At 47.4% G+C, this 24141-nt stretch overlaps 2 long non-coding RNA genes across 2 annotated transcripts; one reads left to right on the top strand and one right to left on the bottom strand.

Moving 5' to 3' along the window:
- Positions 1-4441: 4441 nt before the first annotated feature.
- Gm46376 lies at positions 4442-13471 on the bottom strand. Its single transcript, XR_001780684.2, has 2 exons — positions 13145-13471; positions 4442-5765 (listed from the first exon to the last, which is right to left on the bottom strand). It is a non-coding gene; the product is annotated as a predicted gene, 46376 (long non-coding RNA).
- Positions 13472-13657: 186 nt separating this feature from the next.
- Positions 13658-22562, top strand: Gm2721 (predicted gene 2721). Its single transcript, NR_045085.1, has 3 exons — positions 13658-13719; positions 19343-19412; positions 21120-22562. It is a non-coding gene; the product is annotated as a predicted gene 2721 (long non-coding RNA).
- Positions 22563-24141: the final 1579 nt, after the last annotated feature.

Genomic DNA, 24141 nt, shown 5'->3' with positions numbered 1-24141 from the left:
TGCCAGAGCCGTGTTTGCTCTGCTCGGGCTGCTAGAGTTCCTTCACTGCCTGTGTGAGCCCCTCCCTGCTTTGATGATGACCTGTTATTGGAACTGTGAGTGAAATAAACCTTTTCATGCCCAAGTTGCTTTGGTCACGGGGTTTCATCACAGCAATAGTAACTCTAAGACAACTGTAACTCCAGCTAACTCTAACTAAGACCCCAGAACCTGCATTAAAAACCTGGGCGTGGTATGAAACTCTTGCAGTCTCAGCTACGGCAAGAGCAGCAGCAGACACAAGTGTATCCTTATAAGTTTGCAGGCGAGCTAGCCTTGCCTACTTAGTGAAGCTCCAGGCAAACGAGAGAGCTTGTCTCAAACGAAAAAGGCAGAAGGTACTAAAGGAAAGACACTTGAGGTCATTCTCTGACCTCTACCTACCTGTGCACACAGGTGCACACACATGCTCACATATACACATTCACCCACACATATGCACAGACATGCATACACATACGCCCACACATATACATAGATATGCATACATATATACCCACACATATACACAGATGTGCATACACCTCCCACATATATACAGACATGCACACATGCCCACACATATACAAAGACATGCATACATACACAAATACACAGACATGCATACACATTTCACTCACACATATACACAGACATGCATACACATTCACATATACACAGACATGCATACACCCACACATATACATTCACACAGACATGTATACACACATAGATACACAGACATGCATACATACACATCTACACATCTACACAGACATGCATACACATACACCCACACAGATACACAGACATGCAAACACGTACATCCACAATATGCACAGACATGCATATACATTCACATATACACAGGCATGTATACACACACACACAGATACACAGACATTCATACACATTCACCCACACATATACACAGACATACACACACATGCACACCCACTCACATCTACAACCTTTCCTACAAAGGAAAGAAGTCCTAAGATGGAAGAAAAAGCATGATTCTGGGCAGAGATTGAGTTGACTCTGGCATGGCTAGGTTGATATCATCCTCATCTGTATAGTCGCTGTTTCACAGAAATACCTCCACGGGCTTCAGTGGGAGCCAAGCAGAATCACGTCTTGTGATCTGACTAATTTGAACTGTAATCACCATGGTCATTAAATATCTTTTCTCTACCAAAGCATGGCTCTAACAATCAGGGTTCACTTCATATTTCCACTTTGGGCGTATAGTCCAGCATATAAGAATCTAAGAAAAGCATCCAGTCAGTGAATAAACAGAGCAGCACACCCACTTTGAATGGAAATGGGCAACATCAGACAGATAAGGGCTGGACAGGTGTAATTTAGGGTAACGCAGACAGTTGCACGTAGGTTTGGTCATGCCAGTCTATTCAAACGAAGTCCTCAGAACAAAGTGAGGATGTGGAGGGCCTAGAGGCTGGCTTCTCTTTAACTAGACTGTACTAGATCAGGTTCTCCAGGGTCCCACAGAGATCAGGTTTCCAAAGCCCAACCTCTCCAAGCGTCCCAGGGACATACTGGTTTGTGGGACCTGAGGAAATGCTGTCCAAACAGAAGCTTCCCACTCCGGGTCGTACTTGTGCATTTCTGAATGTTGTATGTGGTTGAATGCATAGTGCACATATGAGGTATGTTGTATATCTGTATTCGAACATATTGCATACATGTATTTGTGTGTTTATGTGTATGTGTTGTGTATATGTGTGATGTATAAAAATGTTTGGAGAGATGGCTCAGTGGTTAAGAGCACTGACTGCTCTTCCGAAGGTCCTGAGTTCAAATCCCAGCAACCACATGATGGCTCACAACCATCTGTAATGGGATCTGATGTCCTCTTCTGGTGTGTCTGAAGATATCTACAGTTGTACTTACATATAACAATAAATAAATGTTTAAAAAAATAAATGTTTGCAGAGCATGTCTGATGTGTGAATGTGCATTTTATGTGTTACATGTGTTTGTACGTGTGATGTATAAGGTCTTGGATGTGTATGTGTGTTTTGTGTGTTGTTGGCATGTGTGTACATGTGTGTGGATATTGTGGTATGTGTTAAGTGTGTGTAGTGTGTGTTTGTATATGACTATACATAATGAACATTGTGATGTACGTTCATGTGTGTGCCTATATGTTACATGTGTGTGCTGTATATATGTGTGTGATATGCATCTGGTGTATTTTCATATATAATATATGACCTATATCTGTATATGTTGTATATGACCTATATCTGTACATGTTGAATATACATATGAATGTATATGTATGTATGTATGTGTGATGTGTGCCTGGTGTGTGTTATGCACTCTTGTGTGTGTCTATGTGTTTGTGTATGTATATGCTATGTATGTATGTGTGTTTGATCTATTGTGTATCTGCTGTGTTTTGTATATGTATACGTATGTGTATGTATGTATATATATATACATATATATATATATATATATATATGTTTTATGTGGTATATAGTTGTGATGTGTGATGTATGTATGCATGCATGTTTTGAATGTACTTGTATATGTGGATGTGTGTGCATGCATGTTTGCTTATTATGGTGTGTGTTAAGCATGTGTTTGTGTGTGTATGTATATATGATGTGCATGTGCAGCATATGTTCATGCATGTGCCTACATGTTGTATGTATATATGTGGTATCATCATGTAGTATATACTATGTCTTACTTATGTATATACATGCTTGTTTTATGTGGTATGTGCGATTTGTAAGTTGTATATGGTGATATTTTGTGTGTGATGGACATATGTGTGAAAACTGTAGTATGAGCTGAGAATGTGGGGTATGTGTAGTGTGTCTATTTGTATATGATATATGCATATTGTGTGTGTAAAGCACATGTTCATGTGTGCGTCTACGTATCTATGTGTGTAGCAATTTTAGTGCAGTGTGTCTATGTATAGTATATATGCCTATTTTGTGTAGTGTGTGATTTCATGTGTGTTATGTAAAGTGTATATATAGGAATATTTATATGTGATAGGAATTTGCATACATGTGTGCATATGGTGGCATGTGTTATATGTGGTTGATTGTGGTGTTTGTGTACACGGTGTGTGGGTACATATGTATGTATGCGCATGCGTGCATCCCATTTCCCTGGGAGGCAAGCCTAGCACTCCCCAGGCCTGCCTACATGGGAGCCATAGCCTTTTTTTTGTCTCCCCCAAAGCCACAATCCATTAGCCACGGTGACGCTTGGCCAGGCTGGCACTCTGGGCTTGGAGCATTATTAAATACACAGATCGTCCCCGGCCTATTCTTAGTTCTGGCAGCTTCTAGGGGAGGAAAATGATTTCTGCCCCAGCTCAGGAACAGCAAGTTCACTCCAAGCAGTCACCACAGGGAGATGCGAAAGCCATCAACCCTTATAAAACAGCCAGGTGCTCCACACAGAGCCTCTTTCTTCCATTCACTGGTCTGTTTTCTAGAGAAAAAAAAAAAGAAAAGAAAAGAAAAGAAAGGAAGAAAGAAAAAGGAGCACCCAGTGTAGCAGTGTAGCCTGAACATCATGACCTTGGAACAGGGAGGCCCAGATTGCAATCTCATTCTGGCTGCTTCTAGTTGTTGGTTGTGGAGGATGCACTCAATCCACCGAGCCCCTCAATCCTGCCTTCTTATCTGTGAGTTGGATAAAGACATCCCCTCTTAGAGTTAGTGAGAGAAAGCTGGAGATGATGCTGATGAGCGTTGGTGTCTGCCAGGCATGCAGACAGTGCTCAAGAAAGACCCATCCCCAGTCCCTGAGCAAACTGGCAACTCCTCCCTGGACTGTCTGTCTTTGTAGTTAACATTGAAAAAAAAAAAGAGGGAGAGTGGAGAACACATGGCTGGCTTGCCATCCCCCTCTTCAGTCTGCCCTGTCGGTCCGGGTCCGTGGAGCTGGTGACTCAAAGCACTAACAGGTATGACACATTTTCCCCCTGGAGAGCTGAGCAAGGGCCCAGACAGAGGTCACCCTCGGGGTTAGATATGTAACAGCAGTTGCTAGGAATGGATGTTCTCTAACCACTCAGCTGCCTGCAGCTCCTGCAGGGAGCTCCACGCATGCAACTTTCATAAATGGCCACCCGTGCTGTGTTGGGCTTTTGGTAATAAAGCTACTTTTCAGTCACTCATGCTCTGTAAGCAGACCCTTCCCACGTGCCGGTAAGGAACTCTAAGAAACCCACTCGTTCACCAAGATACACATGGGTGGGATCACTGCTTCAGCCAGCTGTTGGTGCACAACCTGAGCTGAATAGATATCAGCTCCCCTCGCCTCGCACAGCAGCAGCGTCTGTCTCTAGAGATGTGGGGGAAAATGTAGTGTTCATCTTGATCGTTACCAACTAGATGGAAGAAAAAAAACAGACCGTGGAGCAGAAAACACACAGCCCAAAACATTGTTCATACTGTAAGTGACGCATCCACAGTCCACAAATAGAATATTAGTTATATACAGGTCCGTCTATTCCCCAAATGACACACGTTCCCCAGACAAGAATACATTGATGTCTGGAACAGATGAGGACGGAAGCGTCTAGAAGGATGGGACCATGAGAAATAATCAGAGTAAAGACCAGGAGTCCCCAGGGAACTCTGCTTCCAGGGGTTTCTAGAACCTTCCTAGGTAGGCTCAGAGGATGGCTGCGGACAGCCATTGTGATTCCACTGTTAATCACAATGTTTTCTTCCCTCTTTTAGATTGAATGAAATGCAGCCTGAGCCTTGGGGACCCTGTGCTCAAAGGGGTCCCCTTGCCTTACAGAGCGCTGTGCAATTGTAGTAACTCAGGGAATATCATTTCTTTCCTCTTCTTAAGGTCTCTTTCCTTCTAATTCTGTCCCCGATTCTTTCTTTCTTGAGACCATGTTTCACATAGATGCTGTACTGCCTGGTTTTGTGTGTCAACTTGACACAAGCTGGAGTTATCACAGAGAAAGGAGCTTCAGGTGAGGAGATGCCTCCATGAGATCCAGCTGTGGGGCATTTTCTCAATTAGTGATCAAGGGGATAGGGCCCCTTGTGGGTGGTACCATCCCCGGACTGGTAGTCTTGGGTTCTATAAGAGAGCAAGGTGAGCAAGCCAGGGAAAGCAAGCCAGTAAGAAACATTCCTCTACGGCCTCTGCATCAGCTCCTGCTTCCTGACCTGCTTGAGTTCCAACTGCTTTGGTGATGAACAGCAATGTGGAAATGTAAGCTGACTAAACCCTTTCCACCCTAACTTGCTTCTTGGTCATGATGTTTGTGCAGAAATAGAAACCTTGACTAAGACAGATGCCTTACAAATGTCAGTGGCAGGCCTTGTTATGAGTTCACAGAATGTGAGTTCATAATTCTGTCTTATCAAGGAGACAAATTATATAGCTGAGAAAAAGACTCCATAATAGGATTTGCTAGTGTAAGAGGAGAGCTGTTCCTTGGCTTTGACCCACAGGAATGCAGCTGGGAAGACCTGGCTCGGCAGAGAAGTCAGAATGGAGAGGAGGGTGCCTCCCTGTGCCTCGCCCTGCACTGGATTCAGGTGAGTAAGAGGAGCAAGGTGAGTTGAGTCCAGCTCCCACTTCAAGGATGTCACAGTCCATCAGGACAGTGGCAGCCTGAAGCAGCATGCAGAATAGGCCACCAGATCTTTCTTCTCCTGAAGGGTTTGGTTTGGTTTGACGTTGGACAGTTCCTTCTGACCTCTGGACCCCAGGGTCTTCACCTGTAAGGGAACAGAACAGGATTTTTACCTTTGGTTTTCAGGCACCATAAACAAGGTTGATGTCTACAGTGCTGACTGGTAACTGCTGCCGTTAGGATAGGTTCAAGGAACTAAGGCCTGTGGGAATTACCTTAGATGCCCCTCGCTGCTACTTACCCCATAGGAGATCTGTCTCCTTTAGCAAACAATAGCTGAGATGGGCCTGTGGTGGAGACAACGGGGTCAGGATCAGCACGTAGCTCATGCTGTTCAGCACACAATGGAAGCAGGTTCTATTTGACCTCAGATGCCCGTGGTCTATCAACACTGGGATATGAGCTGTAGTGGCTTGAATATGTTTGGCTCAGGGAGTGGCACTATTTGGAGGTGTAGCCTTGGAGTAAGTGTGTCACTGTGGAGGTGGGTTTTAAGACCCTCCTCCTAGCTGCCAGGTAACTAGTCTTTTCCTGTTTGCCTTCCGGTGAGGATGTAGAACTCTCAGCTCCTCCTGCACCACATCTGCACGGACACTGCCATGCTCCTGCCATGATGATAATGGACTGAACATCTGAACCTGTAAGCCAGCCCTAATTCAATGTTGTCCTTTATAAGAGTTGCCTTGGTCATGGTGTCTGTTCACAGTGGTAAACCCTAATGGAGACATGGGGCACCATCCTAGTTAGGTTTCTACTGTGGTGATAAAACACCATGACCAAAAATAATTTTGAGTGGAAAGGGTTTATTTCAGGCTATAATTGTAGCTTATCAAGAGGGGAAGTCAGGCCGGGCGGTGGTGGCACACACCTTTAATCCCAGCACTTGGGAGGCAGAGGCAGGCGGATTTCTGAGTTCGAGGCCAGCCTGGTCTACAGAGTGAGTTCCAGGACAGCCAGGACTATACAGAGAAATCTTGTCTCGAACACCATCCCAAAAAAAGGGGGTGGGGAAGTCAGGCAGGAACTCAAGGCAGGAAGCCAGAGGCAGGAACTGAAGCATCAGCCATGAAGAAACATTGCTTAATGGATTGATTGTTCTTTACGGCTTACGAGATTTGCTTTCTTACACCAGGATCACCTGCCAGGAGTGGCACCGTCCACAGTGGGCTGGGTGCTCCCATATCAGTCATTAATCAAGAAAGCAGTCCAGAGTCTTACTTGCCCATGGGCCAATCTGATGGAGGCATTTTCTCAATTGAAATTCCCTCTGTCCAGATGACCCTAGGTTTTGTAAACGTGACCCAAAACTGACCAGCACAGAGATGGGTAAGGGGTAGCTGGCTCAGAAATCCTATAATACTTCAGTCTGACTCTTCCTCAAGTTCCCCAGATGGCTGAATCCGGGACATTCCAATGCCAGGTGGAGAACTATGTCTCTTGTGGCATTCCTTAATAGTCTAGCACACTGCCTCATCCTAATGCCACACATTCACATCTTAAGCTGGGAATTAACCCTCTATTAACCCTCTAAGGTGTTATCCTGTGAAATAGCTCTGCTTTGAAGCTCTGTGTGAGCCGCTATCTAGGCAGATCTATAGAACAGGCAGTATATGAAACCACAGGTTTGAATGAGTGCGTCACATATGGGATGCCTTCTACAGCATACTAGAGTGCCTTCCCCCAACACCATGTTTGTGCTTTAGGAATTAGGTTCGACACCTATGTTATGTAAATCTTGTCTGGGGAGCATAGAGATGTTGCATGTAATTATGGCAAGACATTTAGCAGACAACCAGGGAACCCAGAGCAAAATGGGCCACTGTTTTCTAGAGCCCTCTTTAATCACTGAACAGCCACAGAGCCCAGGGCAAACATTAAGATAATGAACCACAGCCAACCTGTCAGTCATAAGGGTTTTATCTCCGATTAATTACATGTTCTTGCTGATTGGTCCAGAGGCAGACAGACTTATTCAAAGCCACCCTCAGAGTCCTCTTTGGGCAATGACTCAGGTAAGTGATGGAATTATCAGTTCCGGCCAGTTCGGGCCAGGCTGTCTCCACTCTGTTCATAGCAGCTTTATTTGTGATAGCCAGAATCTGGAAACAACCCCGATGTCCCTCAACTGAAGAATGGATACAAAAATGTGGTTCATTTACACAAAGGAATACTATTCAGTTGTTAAAAACAAATGGATTTCACAGGCAAATGGATGGAACTAGAAAATATCATCCTGAGTGAGGTAACCCAGATCCAAAAGGACATGCATGGTATGTACTCACTGATGAGTGGATATTAGCCATAAAATACAGAATACCCATGACACATCCCATAGGCCCAAAGAAGTTAAACAAGAAGGAAGGCCCAAGTGAGGATTCTTGAATCATACTTAGAAGGGGGAACAAAATAGTCATAAATGACAGAGGGAAGGAGGGAAATGGGGGGTGGCGGAAATAGGGGGGACATGAGAGAGGCCCAGAGAGCTAGGAGAATGAATGGAAACCTGCAGCTGCTGAGGTTAGGATGGGGCGGGAACCTCTAGGACGTTCCAGAGACCTGGTATAGAGGATCTCCCAGGAGTCAATGTGGGTGACCTTACTGTGGAGACATGGAACCTGAAGAGGCCACTTCCTATAGCCAGGCAGGACATCTAGTGGAAGGATAAGGACACCAACTTACCCAAAAAACTTTTGACCCAAAATTTGTCCTGTTAAAAATATGCAGAGACAAAGATGGAGCAGAGACTGAAGAAATGGCTGACCAATAACTGGCCCAACTCGAGACCCATCACATGGGCAAACACCAATCCTTGACAATATTAATGATACTCTGTTATGCTTGCAAACAGGATCTTAGCATAACTATCCTCTGAGGGGCTCTAGCTAGCAGCTGACCGAAACAGATGCAGATACTCACAGCCAAACCTTGGACAGAGGGCGGGGACTCTTGTGGAAGAGTCGGGGGAAGGACTGAGGGCCCTGAAGCAGATGGGAACTCCACAGAAAGGCCAACAGAGTCAACCAACCTGGATCCCTGTAGCACTCAGAGACTGAGTCACCAACCAAAGTACATACATGGGCTGGACTGAGGCCCCGGCTCATAGGTAGCAGATGTGCTCTTCAGTCATCATGGCTGCCTTGTCTGGCCTCAGCGGGAGAGGATGCACTTAATCTGGCAGAGGCTTGATGGGTCAGAGTAGGGGGATGTCCGGGGGTACCCACTCTCTCAGAGGAGGAGAGGGGGGATGGGAGGAGTGACTTGGTGGGGGGGGGGGCAGAACCAGGAGAAGATGCAGGTTTGGGATGTAAATAAACAAATAGATAAATGGAATGTATCTTTCACAATCTTGCTACTTCATTAGAATATATTCCATGTGGCTTCTGTGTCGTCTTCCTGCCTGGAGGAAGATGAAAGGATTGCCTGTTGATTTTGCAGGAGTCAGACTGAGGGAGTTGTGCCGTTGCTGGAATTGTCAAGTGAGTCTGAGGGGGAATTCATGAGTGTTGAAAGCAGGTGGAGTGACCCAGATGTCAGAAAGCAGATGGCTTCTGGGTAGGTCCGTTTCTGAGAACTCAGAGCAGAAGAGGAGGAAGCCCCAGGCGTAGCTTGAGAACCACAAGCATTCCCATGGGGGGGCCACTCACTGCTACTTTGGATAGGTGGACAGTAGCAGAAGCCAACCATTACACCTCCTTTCTCAGCATGTGACAGAGCGGGGACAGTCAGACTCCTACACCCGCCTTCACGGCTTGGTCCCGTGTTATCTTTCACTATGTTGAGGGGCTCACCCCAAAACTAACATGCCACTCTCACCGCCATCCATCTCAGAACCTTATCTTCAATCAAGAACTTCTAATTACTTTTAATCTGTGATTAAAAACCAATTAAGATTTAGAAGGGAGAGATGCTTGGTCACATATTTAGCTTTCTTCCCTCTGGGAAGCCCAACAAAACAACAGGAATAGTGTTTGGTTTGGTTTGGTTTTAGAATATTTAGATCCTTAAGGCCAGAGACAGAAAGGAAGAAGACAGCCACAGATTTGAGGTCCAACTGCAGGCTGGAAAGCAGGCAAGATGATAAATAAGAACAGGCCAGAGACTTTAAACCCTGAGCCAAAATGGGCCTGAGAAATGATGGACACCTGTCACAGTGTCCCTCCCAGGGCCCTGGAAGATGCAGCAGTGTCCTTTAGAATACAAGGGATGGGTTAGCAGTTGTGGAAGAGTATGGTGACTCCCCACACACCAGACAGACTTTTTGTGTAGATTACGGTCATTGCCGTCCTGGGTGTGCACAGGAAGACCCAGAACACAGAGCTTTAAAGGAGACATTTGCACAGCCACGGCTACATCAGCCCCCCTGGCTGGGCCATACTGACATCCCTAGGAGTCCACTTTCAAGAGCACTGTAGTGAGAGCCCCAGGTCCCACGAGACAGTGTTGGCTTGCCACTGTTACCCAAGTGCCACCACTGCACCCTCAGGGACATTTTGTTATGATGGTCATTGTGGTTCATGGGCGTCATAGCTTCTCTCCCTTGGTAGCTTGCATGGCGCCCTCTGGTACTATACATCCTAGGTCATAGGCAGGAGGCTTTCTACTTAGATCCTGTTTGAGTTGTCCACTCAACAGGAAGGAAATAGAGCCTGGTACTAGAAATCCAGCCAACTACCTGGGGCTTTCGAGGTCATGAATCTTAGAGAACTTACTAACACCATTTTACTAGACCAGCATAACTTCTAACTGCATCGTGAAATACATCCTTCTACCCACAGATAAGTGTAGCTCCCACCCTTTATCAAAGAGCCTTCCTTTTGCTGCAGACCATTACGGAAACCCACAGCTTGCCATACTGTAGAGGTCAAGTGATCTTGGGGTGGTACCCAGTCTCAGTGGATGCACCACAACACAACCTCCATGTGTAAGGATCAGGAAACACCAAGGAAGAAGGACTGCAAGAGCCAGAGGAGGAGTGAGACTGTGTCTCCTAGAAATGACAGGGTGCTACACCCATGATACCTCAACACCACCATTGCCTAAGCAAGACCTGAACCAAAAGACAGGCTAATGTGAAACCTCACGGGCACTCTCTCCCAGACAAAGAACTACAGGCAACTAGCAGCTGTCAAGTGAGGGAGAATTCGTCCTTCACAGCAATGAGCCCTCTGATTGGTTATCCAACACTAAGTATGCAGTCCTGAAACCATATACACACAAGCAGACTCTGCATGATATGTGTGTGTGTTTATACATATATGTAGCAATAACAAAGAAAAAGGCCATCAATTTGAAAGGAAGTGATGGGGGGGGGGTGCCAGTGGTCAGAATGAGGAAAGGGAAGGGGAAAGTGTAGTAATTATATTTTAATTAAAATTTAAAAATAAACTAGAAAAAGAATCTAAGAGAGAAAGAGAGTGTGAGGCAGCCCATGAACTACGGGGCGTGTGGGCTGGCTGAAACGAGGAAGTGGGGGAGACAGGAGGGGGAAGAGCTTCAGCACCTCTTTCAAATGGGAGCAGCTGTATGCTTCAGGAACTGTCCAACCAAAGATGCCCACAGCGAGAGTCCCCGCATCTTGCAGGGATAGGCCTGTGTTCAGTCACTGGCTGCAGGAATGTGGCCTTGGAGTGAACATGAAGCTAGCTAGGCCAGAGGGCCAGCAGCTGAGGCCCCCAGATAGTTACCACCCCACGCCCCCCAGAAGAACCTCTTAGTGGAAAGCTTTTGTGACTGTCACATCAAGGCAAAGCAGCATGTACGTAGCTCTTCATACGGCAATGTTGTGACAGATGTGGTCTTGCAAAGCAGCTGAGGCTCTAACTCAAAGCACTCACAGCCAAGATGGGAAGATGAAGATGGGGTGTGTGTATGTATTGGGCACAGGGACTGGGACAAGAAGCTTACACCCCACAGCAAAACAAACAAACAAACAAACAAACAAACAATAAACCTCCAAGTCAGGCTCTACAAAAATCTTTTCTCTAAACTTGGGGTGACTCTAAACAGAACCGGCCCCACCAAGAGCTGAAAGCAATAGCCTCAGGGAACAGGGGCAGAGGGCAGAGGCTCCCCAACTGCACACCACTGAGAATTCGAGTAAGCTATTGGTGGGGGCTGAGGTGCTGGCTCAGCTGGGAAGCACTTGCTGGGTGAATACGAGTACCCAGGTTTGAAGCCCAGAACGCACGTGAAAAAGTCAGCCATGCACATGATCCCATTCTCAGCACTAGAGAGGCAGAGGCAGGAGGATGCCAGAGTCACCGGCCAGCCAGTGTGGCCCTATTCACTCACCGAATGAACCAAAAAGAAAGCTTGCATCAGGGGAAAAGCTGACTGCCTGAAGACTGATACACAAGATTGCCTCACACACAAGAGCACACATTGCAACCCCCATGCATATTCAAGAAACAGAATAGATGGATGGATGGATGGATGGATGGGTGGGTGGATGAGTGAAAAGGAAGCACTAAAAAAGGGCTGGAGAGATGACTCAGCGGGTAAAAGCACTGACTGCTCTTCTAAAGGTCCTGAGTTCAAATCCCAGAAAACACATGGTGGCTCACAACCATCTGTAATGAGACTTGACATCCTCTTCAGGAGTGTCTGAAGACAGCTACAGTGTATTTACATATAAATAATAAATAAATCTTTAGGCCAGAGCAAGCAGAGACCAGAGTGAACAGGGTTGACCAGAGCGAGCAGAGGTCCTAAAAATTCAATTCCCAACAACCAAATGAAGGCTCACAACCATCTGTATAGCTACAGTGTAATCACATACATAAAATAAACAAATAAATCTTTTAAAAATAAAAGAATGTAGCTAGTGAGTTTGGGCCAGTGCCTGGCATGGAGGAAACATGTGGTCACTGAGTGTCTGGTGATGTCATTGGGGGAGTCCACACGTCAGTGTTTGCCCACAGCCTAGCACTCACCCATCCTTTAACAGTATCACTGGGTGCTCATTGTTAAGAGCCCTTGCTTGCACAATGAGAGTCTTTCAGGATCCATCCCCTTTGCACACTCGCCTGGTGCTCCCCTGGCCACCATTTTTACAGTGTGCTAACCCCTTTCCTCCCTCCCTCTCTTGCCCAAGCAGGTGGAGTCCGGGCTGCTGAGCAAATCTCTTAATGGTGCAGGAGAAGATGGTGTGTGAATTTTAATAAGCAGAGAAGGCCACATTGAACAGAGGCTTAGTCGTCAGCTCAAGGATGGAGCTGGCAGGTAAGCCAAAGAGAGATGGCTGCAGCTGTTCCAGCTGTGCCAGTGGGCGGGAGCCAGCGGGGTGGAGAAGTGGGGAGTTCTACGCATGCCAGGCCAGCTTTGCTTACCCCAGAGGCTCTGAAGAACTGTGGGTTTTGTAGAGGGGAAGCTAGAGGCTGTGTGTGGCCAGGGGTGGGGGGTCGGGAGTGGGTGAATGTGGGTGGATGCGTAAGGGGGAGACGAAGGCTGAGAGACAGAGATTACCTGGTCAGGTGATGTCCCAACGTCACCACGATAGGGATGCTGAAGTGGGCTTTGCTGCCTCTTGCAGAGCCCCGGCAGTGTCCTCCCTACTCTGGCCTTGGTTTGAGGCCTCTTCATGCATTATGGTGGCCCACTGACAAATCCCACACACAGTAGGGCTGCTATGGAGACTTCGAGGGAGCAGCCGCTGGAAAAGGCCATTTTTGCCTTTTTGGAACAAGAGACAAAAGAATGCTGGAGGCAGCTGGGAAGTCTGAAGACAAGGGGAGGAATCCTAAACATGGCTTTCTGGGAGCCTGGGGGAAACCAACCAGGCAGGCCTGGGGTAGGAGAGAAGGCATAGCTGAGAGAGGGAGGCAAATGGTTTTGGGTTTCCATGGAAACGAGAGCAGATAGAAAAGGGACAAAGAAGATGCCAAGGGTGGCATTTTTTTTTCTCCTTCTTTTTTTAGACTGGTTATCTTGCTGGGAATAAGAAGGGCTGAGCGGAGAGCGAAGCTCAGCCTTAAAGCTATGGGGGAATTGTCCCTCCTTAAGCAAACTCGCTGATCCTGCGGTGGGGTTGTCAGGCTCAGGTGAGTTTCACCACAGTAGCAGGTCCCTGCCCAGGTCCCTCCACAGTGCTTGGGATAATCCTATCCAGAGCTGCCATCTTTTGCAGACAATGATACAAAGCCACGCAGGTGAGTACCTGCATTCAAACACTACAGTAGGACAGCTAGAATGGACCACGCCAGGGCCTGGACACAAAACCTTCTGTCAGATGCCCCTGGGGAGGACCATGTGGATAGGAAGGAAGCCCGCAGACCTGTGCCATCAGAGCATGGTGACTTCCTGGGCTGGAATGTGTGCGGTGTCCTCAGAGGACACCCAGCCAGGGGTGGGGGTGGGGAGGTGTTCTCTGTGGTGGGTGGAGATGATGCCGCACGAGAAGTCCAGTGCGCAGGATCTGATCCTGTGCACCTGTTGCTTATCCTGGGGCTGTGCCTCAGTGTCCTCTCCTGGGAATGGTGATGACTGGGAGGGCGTTTCACTGGGTTGTAGCAACAACTGGACAGGGTATTGTAGCATCTGCCCATGAGGCTGATCCAGAAAGCACACACAACAAACACTGGGCTATTATGGGGAGAAAGGAAGGCTGAGAAGAATGAGGGTCTCCGGAGCTTCGGGCAAAGTTAGGATGGCCGTGGCCAGAGCCGGCTGGGGGTCTCAAGATGGAAGGGATGCACACTCCACAGAGGAGCCGTTGGGCCCCATGCCAAATCCCTCACCCACCATGAGCACAGCTTCAGAGTACAGGCCCACCAAGAGCTCAGAGAACGTGGGATGTCCTACCAGCTCTGGGAACTTCTAATGGTAATGGTGGTGTGTTTGTGTGTTCATGTATATGTTTGTGTATGTGAACAAGTACACATTTTTGTATTTGTGTCAATGTGTGTGTCTATGTGTGCATGGGTATGTGTTTGCTTGCATGTGTGTGTGTGTGTGTATGATTAATTGGCATCACAGGCCCCATGGATACCTTTGGTGGGGACCCAGATCCCCATTTCCCTCGAGCTAAAATTTTATCACTAAAACTTAGCATGATTCATTATTGACATAACCCATTCTGTTTAACTCCGCCACTGACTGGCTCAATGGCATGCTTAACTCATTTAAATGGGCTGCCGCTGTGATTGTAGGGAGGCAGAGACTCCCTGTGAGGGTAGTCTAGAGGGAAACTGGAGGACTCTACGAAACAGGTCTGAAGAGAGGGCCACCCAAGAAGGGCACCATCCAGAAACAGAGGATGCCCAGGTGATAAGGAAGGGCTGAAACAATGGCACCTACAGACCCCAGCACCCACCCATGGCATCCGAATGCTCTTACCAATTCTCTGCAATTGGTATTTTAATCTCTGTGTTGTAGGAAGGGGAAACGGAGGCCCAGAAAAGGAGACAGAAGCTGGCCTGCGACCAATCAAGTCACTTGATAGATGCTATAGGATCTTGATGGCCGGATCACAGGAGTTAGCCTTTGTGACAAGCTCCTGCAGGGCAGGGGCTGGAATTTCCAAAGCTACAGGTTGCCATGTTTATAGCATTTCCCAGGTAAACGGACCTGAGGAAACCCCTCACCTCCCTAGGAGCCAGGGTGGAGGACACCCAATCTGTGGGCAATGAGTGAGCTAGGCTGCACTGTCCTCTTCTGAGGGTGCATGAATCAGCAGGCAGCTAACTGCCACAGGTTGGTAGCAGGTCTTTGGGGAGAGACGTTATTATTAGAAGATGTTGGCGTGGTGCTGTGCTTGCAAAACCCTCCCCGGTAGCTGTTAAGTTGGGAAACATCAGGTGCACGTTCACTGAAGCTGGACCATCCGATTTCTTGGGGAAGCTACTTTTTTTGGTGACTCCTGCAGAAGCGACTAAGAGCAAATGGGGAAAATGGCTGCTCTAGGAACCAGATGTACTGTGAGCTGTCAGATGAGGCAGTGCTGCTCTAAGGATGAGACAGAATGATGCTTAGACACCATCTGGTCCGAGCTACCACTTAAAATGTTTGGAGACTTAGTCCCAAGGCACTTCCATCACACACTGAAGGTCATTAAACCAGTTGGTAGACAGAAAAGAATTGTGCTCAGCCTCCCTGCCTCTGAACCAAGGCCTGCCAGGCTGGGGCTCAGATGACCAAGGCTGGCTCAAGGACACCCACAGTCATATACATAGCTAAGAAGTACAGGGACCCAGCTGGTAAGAAGTGGGGTCAGGTGAATCTGGGGGAGAGGGGAGGTGCGGAAAAGAGACTGAGGGGTGGAGGTAGGGGAACTGAGGGGAGAGGCATAATATATGAGATAACATCATCATCATCATCAACAACAACAATAATAATAATAATAATAATAATAATAATAATAATAATTAAGTGGGGTCAGAATGTGGACCTCTGTCTTCAGTGGTCTTAAATTACTATTTAAATGTTGCCTGATAAGCTCCTTGCCCAAAATGTCAGCTTTACAAAAGGACTTCCCAGCTAAATAAAGCTGAGTGCTTGACAATATAGGTTCATGTCACTTCACTTAACACTTCTGACCCCTTTTCTTTATTAAAAGAAAATCCCCAAGAGCTCAGAAGTCAATTCCCAGCTTCCCTTGAAGCTATGAATGTGGCTTAGACTTGGTCATCAAAGGTCCCCTCATAAACGCTGAGTCTAGTAGTTCATGCTTGCAACCCCAGTACTTGGGAGACTGATTCAGAAAGAGCAAATTGTTCAAGGCTAGCCCGGGCTATCCAACACCCTGTCTCAAAACAGAAAAATAACAACAACAAGAAAGAAAGAAAGAAAGAAAGAAAGAAAGAAAGAAAGGAAGAAGGAAAGAAAAGAAAAAGGAAAGAAAGCCAGAGAGAAAGAAAGGAAGACAGACAGGAGAGAGAGAGAGAGAGAGAGAGGGAGAGAGAGAGAGAGAGAGAGAGAGAGAGAGAGAGAGAGAGAGAGAGAGAGAGAAAGGAAGGAAGAAGTAAAGAAAGAGAGGAAAAGAGGATATCCACATAAGGGTTGCTTTGATGGAAACGCAAAGAACCAGCTCTGTAGAGAATGTATTCCCAGGAGGAAGACCACATGTGGGCGAGGAAGCAGTGTCTAGACCTCAAAACCCAAGGATATAAGAGCTGTGTCCTGGGCTCAGCATCTGCAGGGCCAGTGCCCAAAGGCCAGAGGACCCAAGAGAGCTGCATGCAGAGCTGGGAGATGAGCAGGCTACCATTCCTGAGCATCGGCCTTTAGGAGATGAGCTGGCTTCCATTCCTAATCCTTGGCCTTTAGACACAGGCCACTCGCCCCGAGAGAGAGTCTTGAGGCCCCAGATAATCTAACACACTCTGCCCTTTCCATGAAGGTAGAAGGCGTGGGCCTACTGGCTGTCTGGCTGTCACTAGGAGGCACGGGCCTGCTGGCTCTGGGCATCGATAGCAGATCATCATCTGTCATGGGTCATTGTCACCATCACGGCTGTTCCATACACCTTGGATTTCAAATTTCATTTACTCTTTACAACACTGCACATCCTCCAAACCTTGAGCTGTGTGTGCATCAGATGGTATTCATTGAAAATTTACTGATTTCTAACCAGCTGATTAGAGGGACAGATGAAATCCCCAAGATTAAACATGCTGATATGGGGGTGTTCCAAGTCACTACCAGATGCACATAAAACATCACTCCACTAAAAATGTCTCACACGCAGAAGGACATTAATAATTTTCCTTATCAGAAATTCCAGTGGATCAAGAAACATGGTGGTTAATGGAAAGGCTTGTCTGTCATATCAGGCTTCCAGGTTCTTTCCATCTTGTTGCTCATTGAAACATTGTGAAAGAGCTTTTGTTCTTGGGGTCCATCCCTTCGTGGTAACAAAGTGACTGCAACACAGAGAAACACTGACTTAGGCTTGTTTCCTGTTGCTATGGAAACACCCTGACAAGAGCAACATTGGGGAGAAAGGATTTGTTTTGGCTCATGGTCCAAGGGTTTAGTCCATCAAGGTGGGAAGGAAGGAGGCAGGGGTATGAAGCCAGTCACATCACACCTACAGTCAGGGGAAGGAGGGAGGCACAGGTGTAAAGCCAGTCACATCACACTCACAGTCAGGGGAAGGAGGAAGGCACAGGTGTGAAGCCAGTCACATCACACCCACAGTCAGGGGAAAGAAGGAGGCACGGGTGTGAAGCCAGTCACATCACACCCACAGTCAGGGGAAGGAAGGAGGCAGGGGTGTGAAGCCAGTCACATCACACCCACGGTCAGGGGAAGGAAGGAGGCAGGGGTGTGAAGCAGGTCACATCACACCCATGGTCAGGGGAAGGAAGGAGGCAGGGGTGTGAAGCAGGTCACATCACACCCACGGTCAGGGGAAGGAAGGAGGCAGGGGTGTGAAGCAGGTCACATCACACCCACAGTCAGGAACATAGAGGGATGACTGTATGATTTCCAGCTTGGCTTCTTTTTCCCATTTTATGTACGCCAGGATCCTCTGACCAGGGCACAGTCCCACGCACTAGTAAGGCTGATACTCTCACAATTTACAGAATGAAAACATTCCCTCCCAGGCATGCTCAGGGGCCCAGTTCACCTAGATCCCATCCCGATGATGACAGTTATCATCGACTCCCACCGATATCCAAGAGTATAAAATATCTACTGCATTCTCAAGGAATCTCTTGGAAACGACGCGCCATCCTCCAGAAGCTCCCAAGGAGATGTGTTCGCCACGAGCAGTCAGCTGTGCAGAATGTCCTTTCTTAATCCTGCCATGGATGGGGACCAGGTTTACCATGGTGACGTCTAACAATAAGAATCCACGCTCTGTCACTGGGCAGACTGTACCTCCTGCTATCCCGGTCACCCAGAGCCTGAGCAACACACGCACTATTGTGGAGAATGGGAGAGAAGCTTTTGGTCACAGCAGCTGTCTGGGGTTGCCCTTGGCTCTCATGTAGGCAGCGCTGTACTTGACAGGAAGGTGTTGCTGTGCCAGCCTATTGGCCTTGAAGTTCAGAGAGCAATGTCTCACAGACCATCTACTGGCTAGTTCTTGAATAGGTTGGAACCCGAATCCAGTTGATTCTGTATTGGGAACTCTCAGGGTTCCTCCCAAAAAGTGTTATTGCCTAACAGTGTGCACAAAACTTCGGTATTGCAATAGCTGGTTAATTGCAGGCAGAGGTAGGAAATGTTTTCCCTCGCTGGGTTTAACTCTGTATTTTAATAAACAGTTTAGGAGGAAGAAAAATGGCTTCCTGTTGGCTGCTGGGAAGCCCCCTCTGGGCTGCTGAAATATTTAGCCTTCTATAATTGCTGGCCATCCCTCAGGCTCAGGCAAACTGCTGTGAGGGGAGGAGATTGGAGCAGTGAGTCAACCCAGCCTTCGCAGGGAGAACCTGCCTGGGGGTAACCACAGTTGCTAACGGTCTCCTGGGCCAGTGCAATGGGGATTTATTTCTGGGCGGAATTAATTTCTCCTTAGAGTGAGCAGTCTCAGCTGCCTCTTCCGGAAGAGGTTTGTGTGTGTGTGTGTGTGTGTGTGTGTGTGTGTGTGTGTGTGTGTGTGTATGGGGGTGGGTTGCTCATTTCTTTCTGTGTAGCTGCTGTGGTAGATGTCTTTAGGCAGGAAGGCAGTTTTGTTTCTAATTCAGTAACATAAGCAACATGCTTGTCTCTGTGCAGGATCTGGGGACACCAGAGGTCTGGCAGGTCCTGCCACAGTGCTCCTATCAGGAAAGAGAGAGAGGAATGGGTAAGTCTGGATGTAGAACACATGCTATGTGCACATAATCCCTAACTTTAAAAAGTCTCAGCGGGTTGACATGAACATCTAAATTTTGGAGACTACCCCCTTCGAATAGCAGTTTCTCTGGAGGGAAATGGCTCACAGGAGGGCTGTCTGGAGAAAGCCAACCGAGGCGAGCACATGTCTTGTAGAAGTGGTATCTGAGGAGGGGTGGGGGTTGGGAGAAGTCTTAACTCTCTTTGCTAGCTGATGGATCTCAGTAGACTCCGAAATGGGCCTTCTGATGGAAACTCGTTCCTCTAGGCCATGAGAGAAATATGTTAACTACAGGAGAACTTTACAGTTTATCGATGGCTCCTTGGTCTCTCAGTACCCTATGCAGAGGCTGAAAGAATCAAACTCAGTCACCAAGCTAAGGAAGAGGAAGAGAGGCTCAGCGACAGTGAGATAGTCGGTCTGGGTTGCTAACTTAATGGGTCTTAGCATCACCGTGGAAACTAGCCTCTGCCCATGTGTCGGAGGGATTTTCTAGATGCGGTTAATTAAGGTGGAAGACATACCCTAGAAGTAGGAAGAACCATGCCACGGGGTACAGCTCTGGGCTGAACAGAGAAGAGAAAGCAAGATGAGCACCAGAGGTCACCGCTCTCTGCTTCTTGCCTGTGATGCTGTGACTCCTCAGTTGTCACACCTCAGGTTCCTGCCACCATGAGTTCACTGCCATGATGGGCTGTACTCTTGAATGGTGAACACATCTAAACTTTCCTTTCTCCAATTACACTTTTCTATTTTTAATGTATGTGTATGGGTGTGTGCATGCGGTATATGTGTACATGTATGCATATGAACATGTATCTATGTGAACAGGTGTGTATGTGTACATGTATGTATGTGAATATGTGTATGTGAACATGTATACATGTGTACATGTATGTGGTCCAGGTATGAAGGTCAGATGAAAATATCAGGTGTTCTTTCCATGTGTCTTACATACATGTCAAGGATTACTCCCCACTTTCTTCTCTTGAGAAACGGCCTCTCACCAAACATGGGGGGGCAGGAGGAGGCTGGGGCCCAGCAAGTCCCAGATATCCTGTTTCCAGTTCTCCCAACAATTCTAAGATTACAGGCACATGACTACACCTGGCTTTTTGATGTGGCTTATGGGAGTTCAAATTCAGGCCCCCATGCTATATATACAGCAGGTGGTCCTACCCACAAGACCTTCCTAAGGCTGTGACCCTTTAATACAGTTCTTCATGTCATGGTGACCCCCAACTATAAAATTATTTCATTGCTACTTCATAACTGTAATTTTGCTACTGTTATGAATCATAATGTAAATATCTGATGTGCAGGAGATCTGATATTTGACCCCTGTGAAAAGGTCCCTGGACCCCTCCCAAAGGGGTCATGATCCACAGGTTGAGAACCACACCCTAAGGCACCTGCCCAGATCTTACTTTAGCTGTGCCTGATACAGTTAGAGATTAAGGCACTGTGCCTCACACACCAAAACCTAGAAGACTCACCACACACAGTAAGCAGGAATGCAGAGGATGCCCTGGATGGGGGTGTTGGGTACCAGCAGAGGCTGGCGACTCCAGATCAGTGGTATATGGTGGGGGATTCAGTCTCTACAGGTCCTTTCTGGATGCCCAGCAGTTTGTAACTAGAACCATTCTGTGTGCTTCTCTGTTTCCCGTGGGGCAGGGAGGTGGTGCTTCCTGTCAGAAGGCTGCTACAGCTAAAGGCTTCTAAATGGAACCTGGAACCTGGATTAGAGAGAGAGATGAAGGAAACTTTCTTCTTGTTTTCTGGAATGGTGACAGCCTCCATCCAAAATCATTCAAGTAACAGCGAGCGCTCAGGATCTGAGCAGGTTTAAGTCGAGATCAGGGGTGTGCTCCCTCTGTGCCTGGCTGTGAAGTGAAGTTAAACACCTGAAGAAGAGCCACCCTGTAACGTAACCCCTCACCATGGAGTACGATGCTGGCCAGCACAAGCGAGCGAGCGCAATCGCGTTAGTCACTGGTTGCTACCCACCTTTTGGTTATTTAGCAGTCCTGTGTATGGAATGCCTGACTGCCTCCCTCTTCACAGCGCTGCAGGAAGGTCTGCGCTACCGCTACCGAGCTAAGAGCTGACATTTAGCAGATACCCCTCGCCCAGTGCCTCTCCCACTGAGTATTTACCATTAAGTCGGTGACACTTGATCTTATAATCCCAACACTGTGAGGCAGGAAAATTGTGCCTCTGATTAAGGCCGAAGAAGCCTGGAGAATTTGAGTACCTCACCCAAGATCTACACAGCTGGGGTTGACGTCAAGTAAGCTGCTGCCCCTGGAAAGAGCGCGGTGCACCACAGTAGCACCAAGCCCCTGACTGTTTAATACTACCCCGCCGCTGGGTCGCTGCGGGTCTGCCTTTCTATTATTAGTCTCACTGCGAGGCTTCCCATTACAGTAATGTGCTTTCCATGGTCTCCTCAGAACTGAGGTTTCCCATGGTTCTCTTCTTGGTATATTTCTGCCTTGTGAGGGACGGGTGTGGGGGACTTGATGGTAGAGACTCTTCCCGGAAACTCCCCTCAGTCTCTGCTAACAGACATGGAGTTAAAACTCTGATCCTCCAAGAGTGAGGTTAAGATCTATAGAGGAGCTTATAATTATATGTGACACTTCCTATAGTCAACAGACTTTTAATAAGTAAAACCAAATTTTGATTTAGTAAATAAATTAATAAATAAAATAAATAACAGCGGGTGTGACTGTCCCCACTTTGCTCATATAGAGACTGTATTTCAGGGGTGAATAAACCTCCTTTTTGCCACACAGTGGGCAGGGTGGTCAAGACTAAGCACATTCTTTCAACAACAAGATCATAATGCTTCAAGTTGCCCCGGGAAGAAAACTGTAGTGGTTGCCCACAGCTGACCCTAGTTGAACTTACTTTTATCTTAGTTGGAGCCAAAGAGATTCCAGAGCCTGGATCTGGCCACCATGGCTACTCCTCTGGACTTGTCTTCCCAGGCCTGGCCTTCCATGAGAATGGACCATTCGTTTATTCTGTTCTCTGGTGTAGCCCTGGCCAGGTGCCAGCATATAGCAGACACTCAGCTATTTGTTGATCGAATAAATTAATAAATGGATAAACAAATGAATTGTCGTCGTTGTTGGCTTTTCCTCAGAGGCTTGGCTCTCAGCCTCTTTTCATTGTCTTCCTGAGCATAAGCGATCTTGCCTCTGTCTCCTATCTTCTGACATAGACAAGATGCACGGACAGGGAAGGGTCACCCAGGGACGCATGACTCTGTCTTTCCTTGAGGTACCAAGTCTGTGGGGAAGGCTGGAGAACAGTCTACTTGGTGAATAGTGTTTGGGGTTTGCCCTTGGGCAACGTGTGGAGCATTTTCTTGATTGATGTGGGAGAATCCAGCCCACTGTGGGCGGGACCATCCCCTAGGTAGGTGGTCCTAGATGGTATAAGAAAGCAGGCTGATCGAGTGTTGATGAGCAAACCAATAAGCAGCCTCCCTCTATGCCCTCATCTTCAGTTCCTGCCTGCAGGTTCCAGCCTCAAGTTTCCTGCTCTGACTTCCCTCAGTGATGGAGTGTAAGCTATAAGATGGAGTAAACTCTTTCCTCCTCAAGTTGCTTTTGGGCAGTGTTTTTTTTTTTTTTTTTTTTTTTTTTTTTTTTTTTTTTTTTAATCACAGCTGTAGAAACCAAACTAAGAAAATGGGCTTTCCACTGCTGGAAGAGAGAGATGCCATGTGCCTGTCGCTGCAAACCATGTATTCCAGCCTGTCAAAGCAGGAGCAGAGAGCGCAGCACAGTGAGTGACCCGAGAGGCAAGCAGAAGGTACGGGCCCAGTGGGGAGCGAGGTTGGCTTCAGAGCCCATCTTGGAACCAGGGCCTCTCCTTTTTACTTGGTACAAAGGGCTGCACTTGTAGAGTCCCCAGAGCACCAAAATATCCCCAGGGATTTCCTCCTGGCTCCTCAGGCACACTGAATTATTCACCCTCTTCATTAATATTTGATTCCTAACAAAAGGGTAGGTTTTACGAGGCTCTCAATAGAGAAGGAAGCCAGGGTGAGCCCAGTTCTGTAGCCTCTTGCTCAGCCTGGTTTATCTTTGGCAACTAAACATTTTGGGGAGTAGATAAGGACCCATGCCATTCTTCATAAGCAAGTAGTTCAGAAGTTGATGCTGGATGTCAAGATTAAGGCACATTGATGGACACTGCTGACCCCCCACCCCCAATGCAACTAAAGCCAACCTACTCTTCCCTGAGCTGAGAAGACTCAGGTGAGCCCGAAATCTAAATTTCCATACCACGAGAAAGCTATTAAGTTACAAACCTGAAGACATTGGGGTTTGGAGATGACTTGGTGTCACCAGACAGCAGTTAGGAGAGTTTGTGTCTGGGCATGTGCATCTGTCTCCTCTTCTCGCTCCTTAACCCTGACTCTGCCATCCACATCTTTCCTCTAGAGTCCCATGACTAAAGCCTACTTCATCCTTCGAGAAGAGCTTCTTCCATTATATCCCATCATATTCTAGATACAGTGAGACATCACGGGTAATAGGATACTTCTGTCTTCCCAGCTCCGCACTAGCTTCTCGTGGTGAGCCGGTACGTCACAGACATCTCTGAGGTCTCTAGCTGTACATGGTGTCTGGAGCCGAGAAGCTGCTTCATGCATGCAGACGGACGGGAAAATGAGTCA

Source organism: Mus musculus, chromosome 12 (assembly GCF_000001635.26).
Source record: "Mus musculus strain C57BL/6J chromosome 12, GRCm38.p6 C57BL/6J".
Lineage (NCBI taxonomy): Eukaryota > Metazoa > Chordata > Mammalia > Rodentia > Muridae > Mus > Mus musculus.
This window is presented reverse-complemented; position numbering and strand designations above follow the sequence as displayed.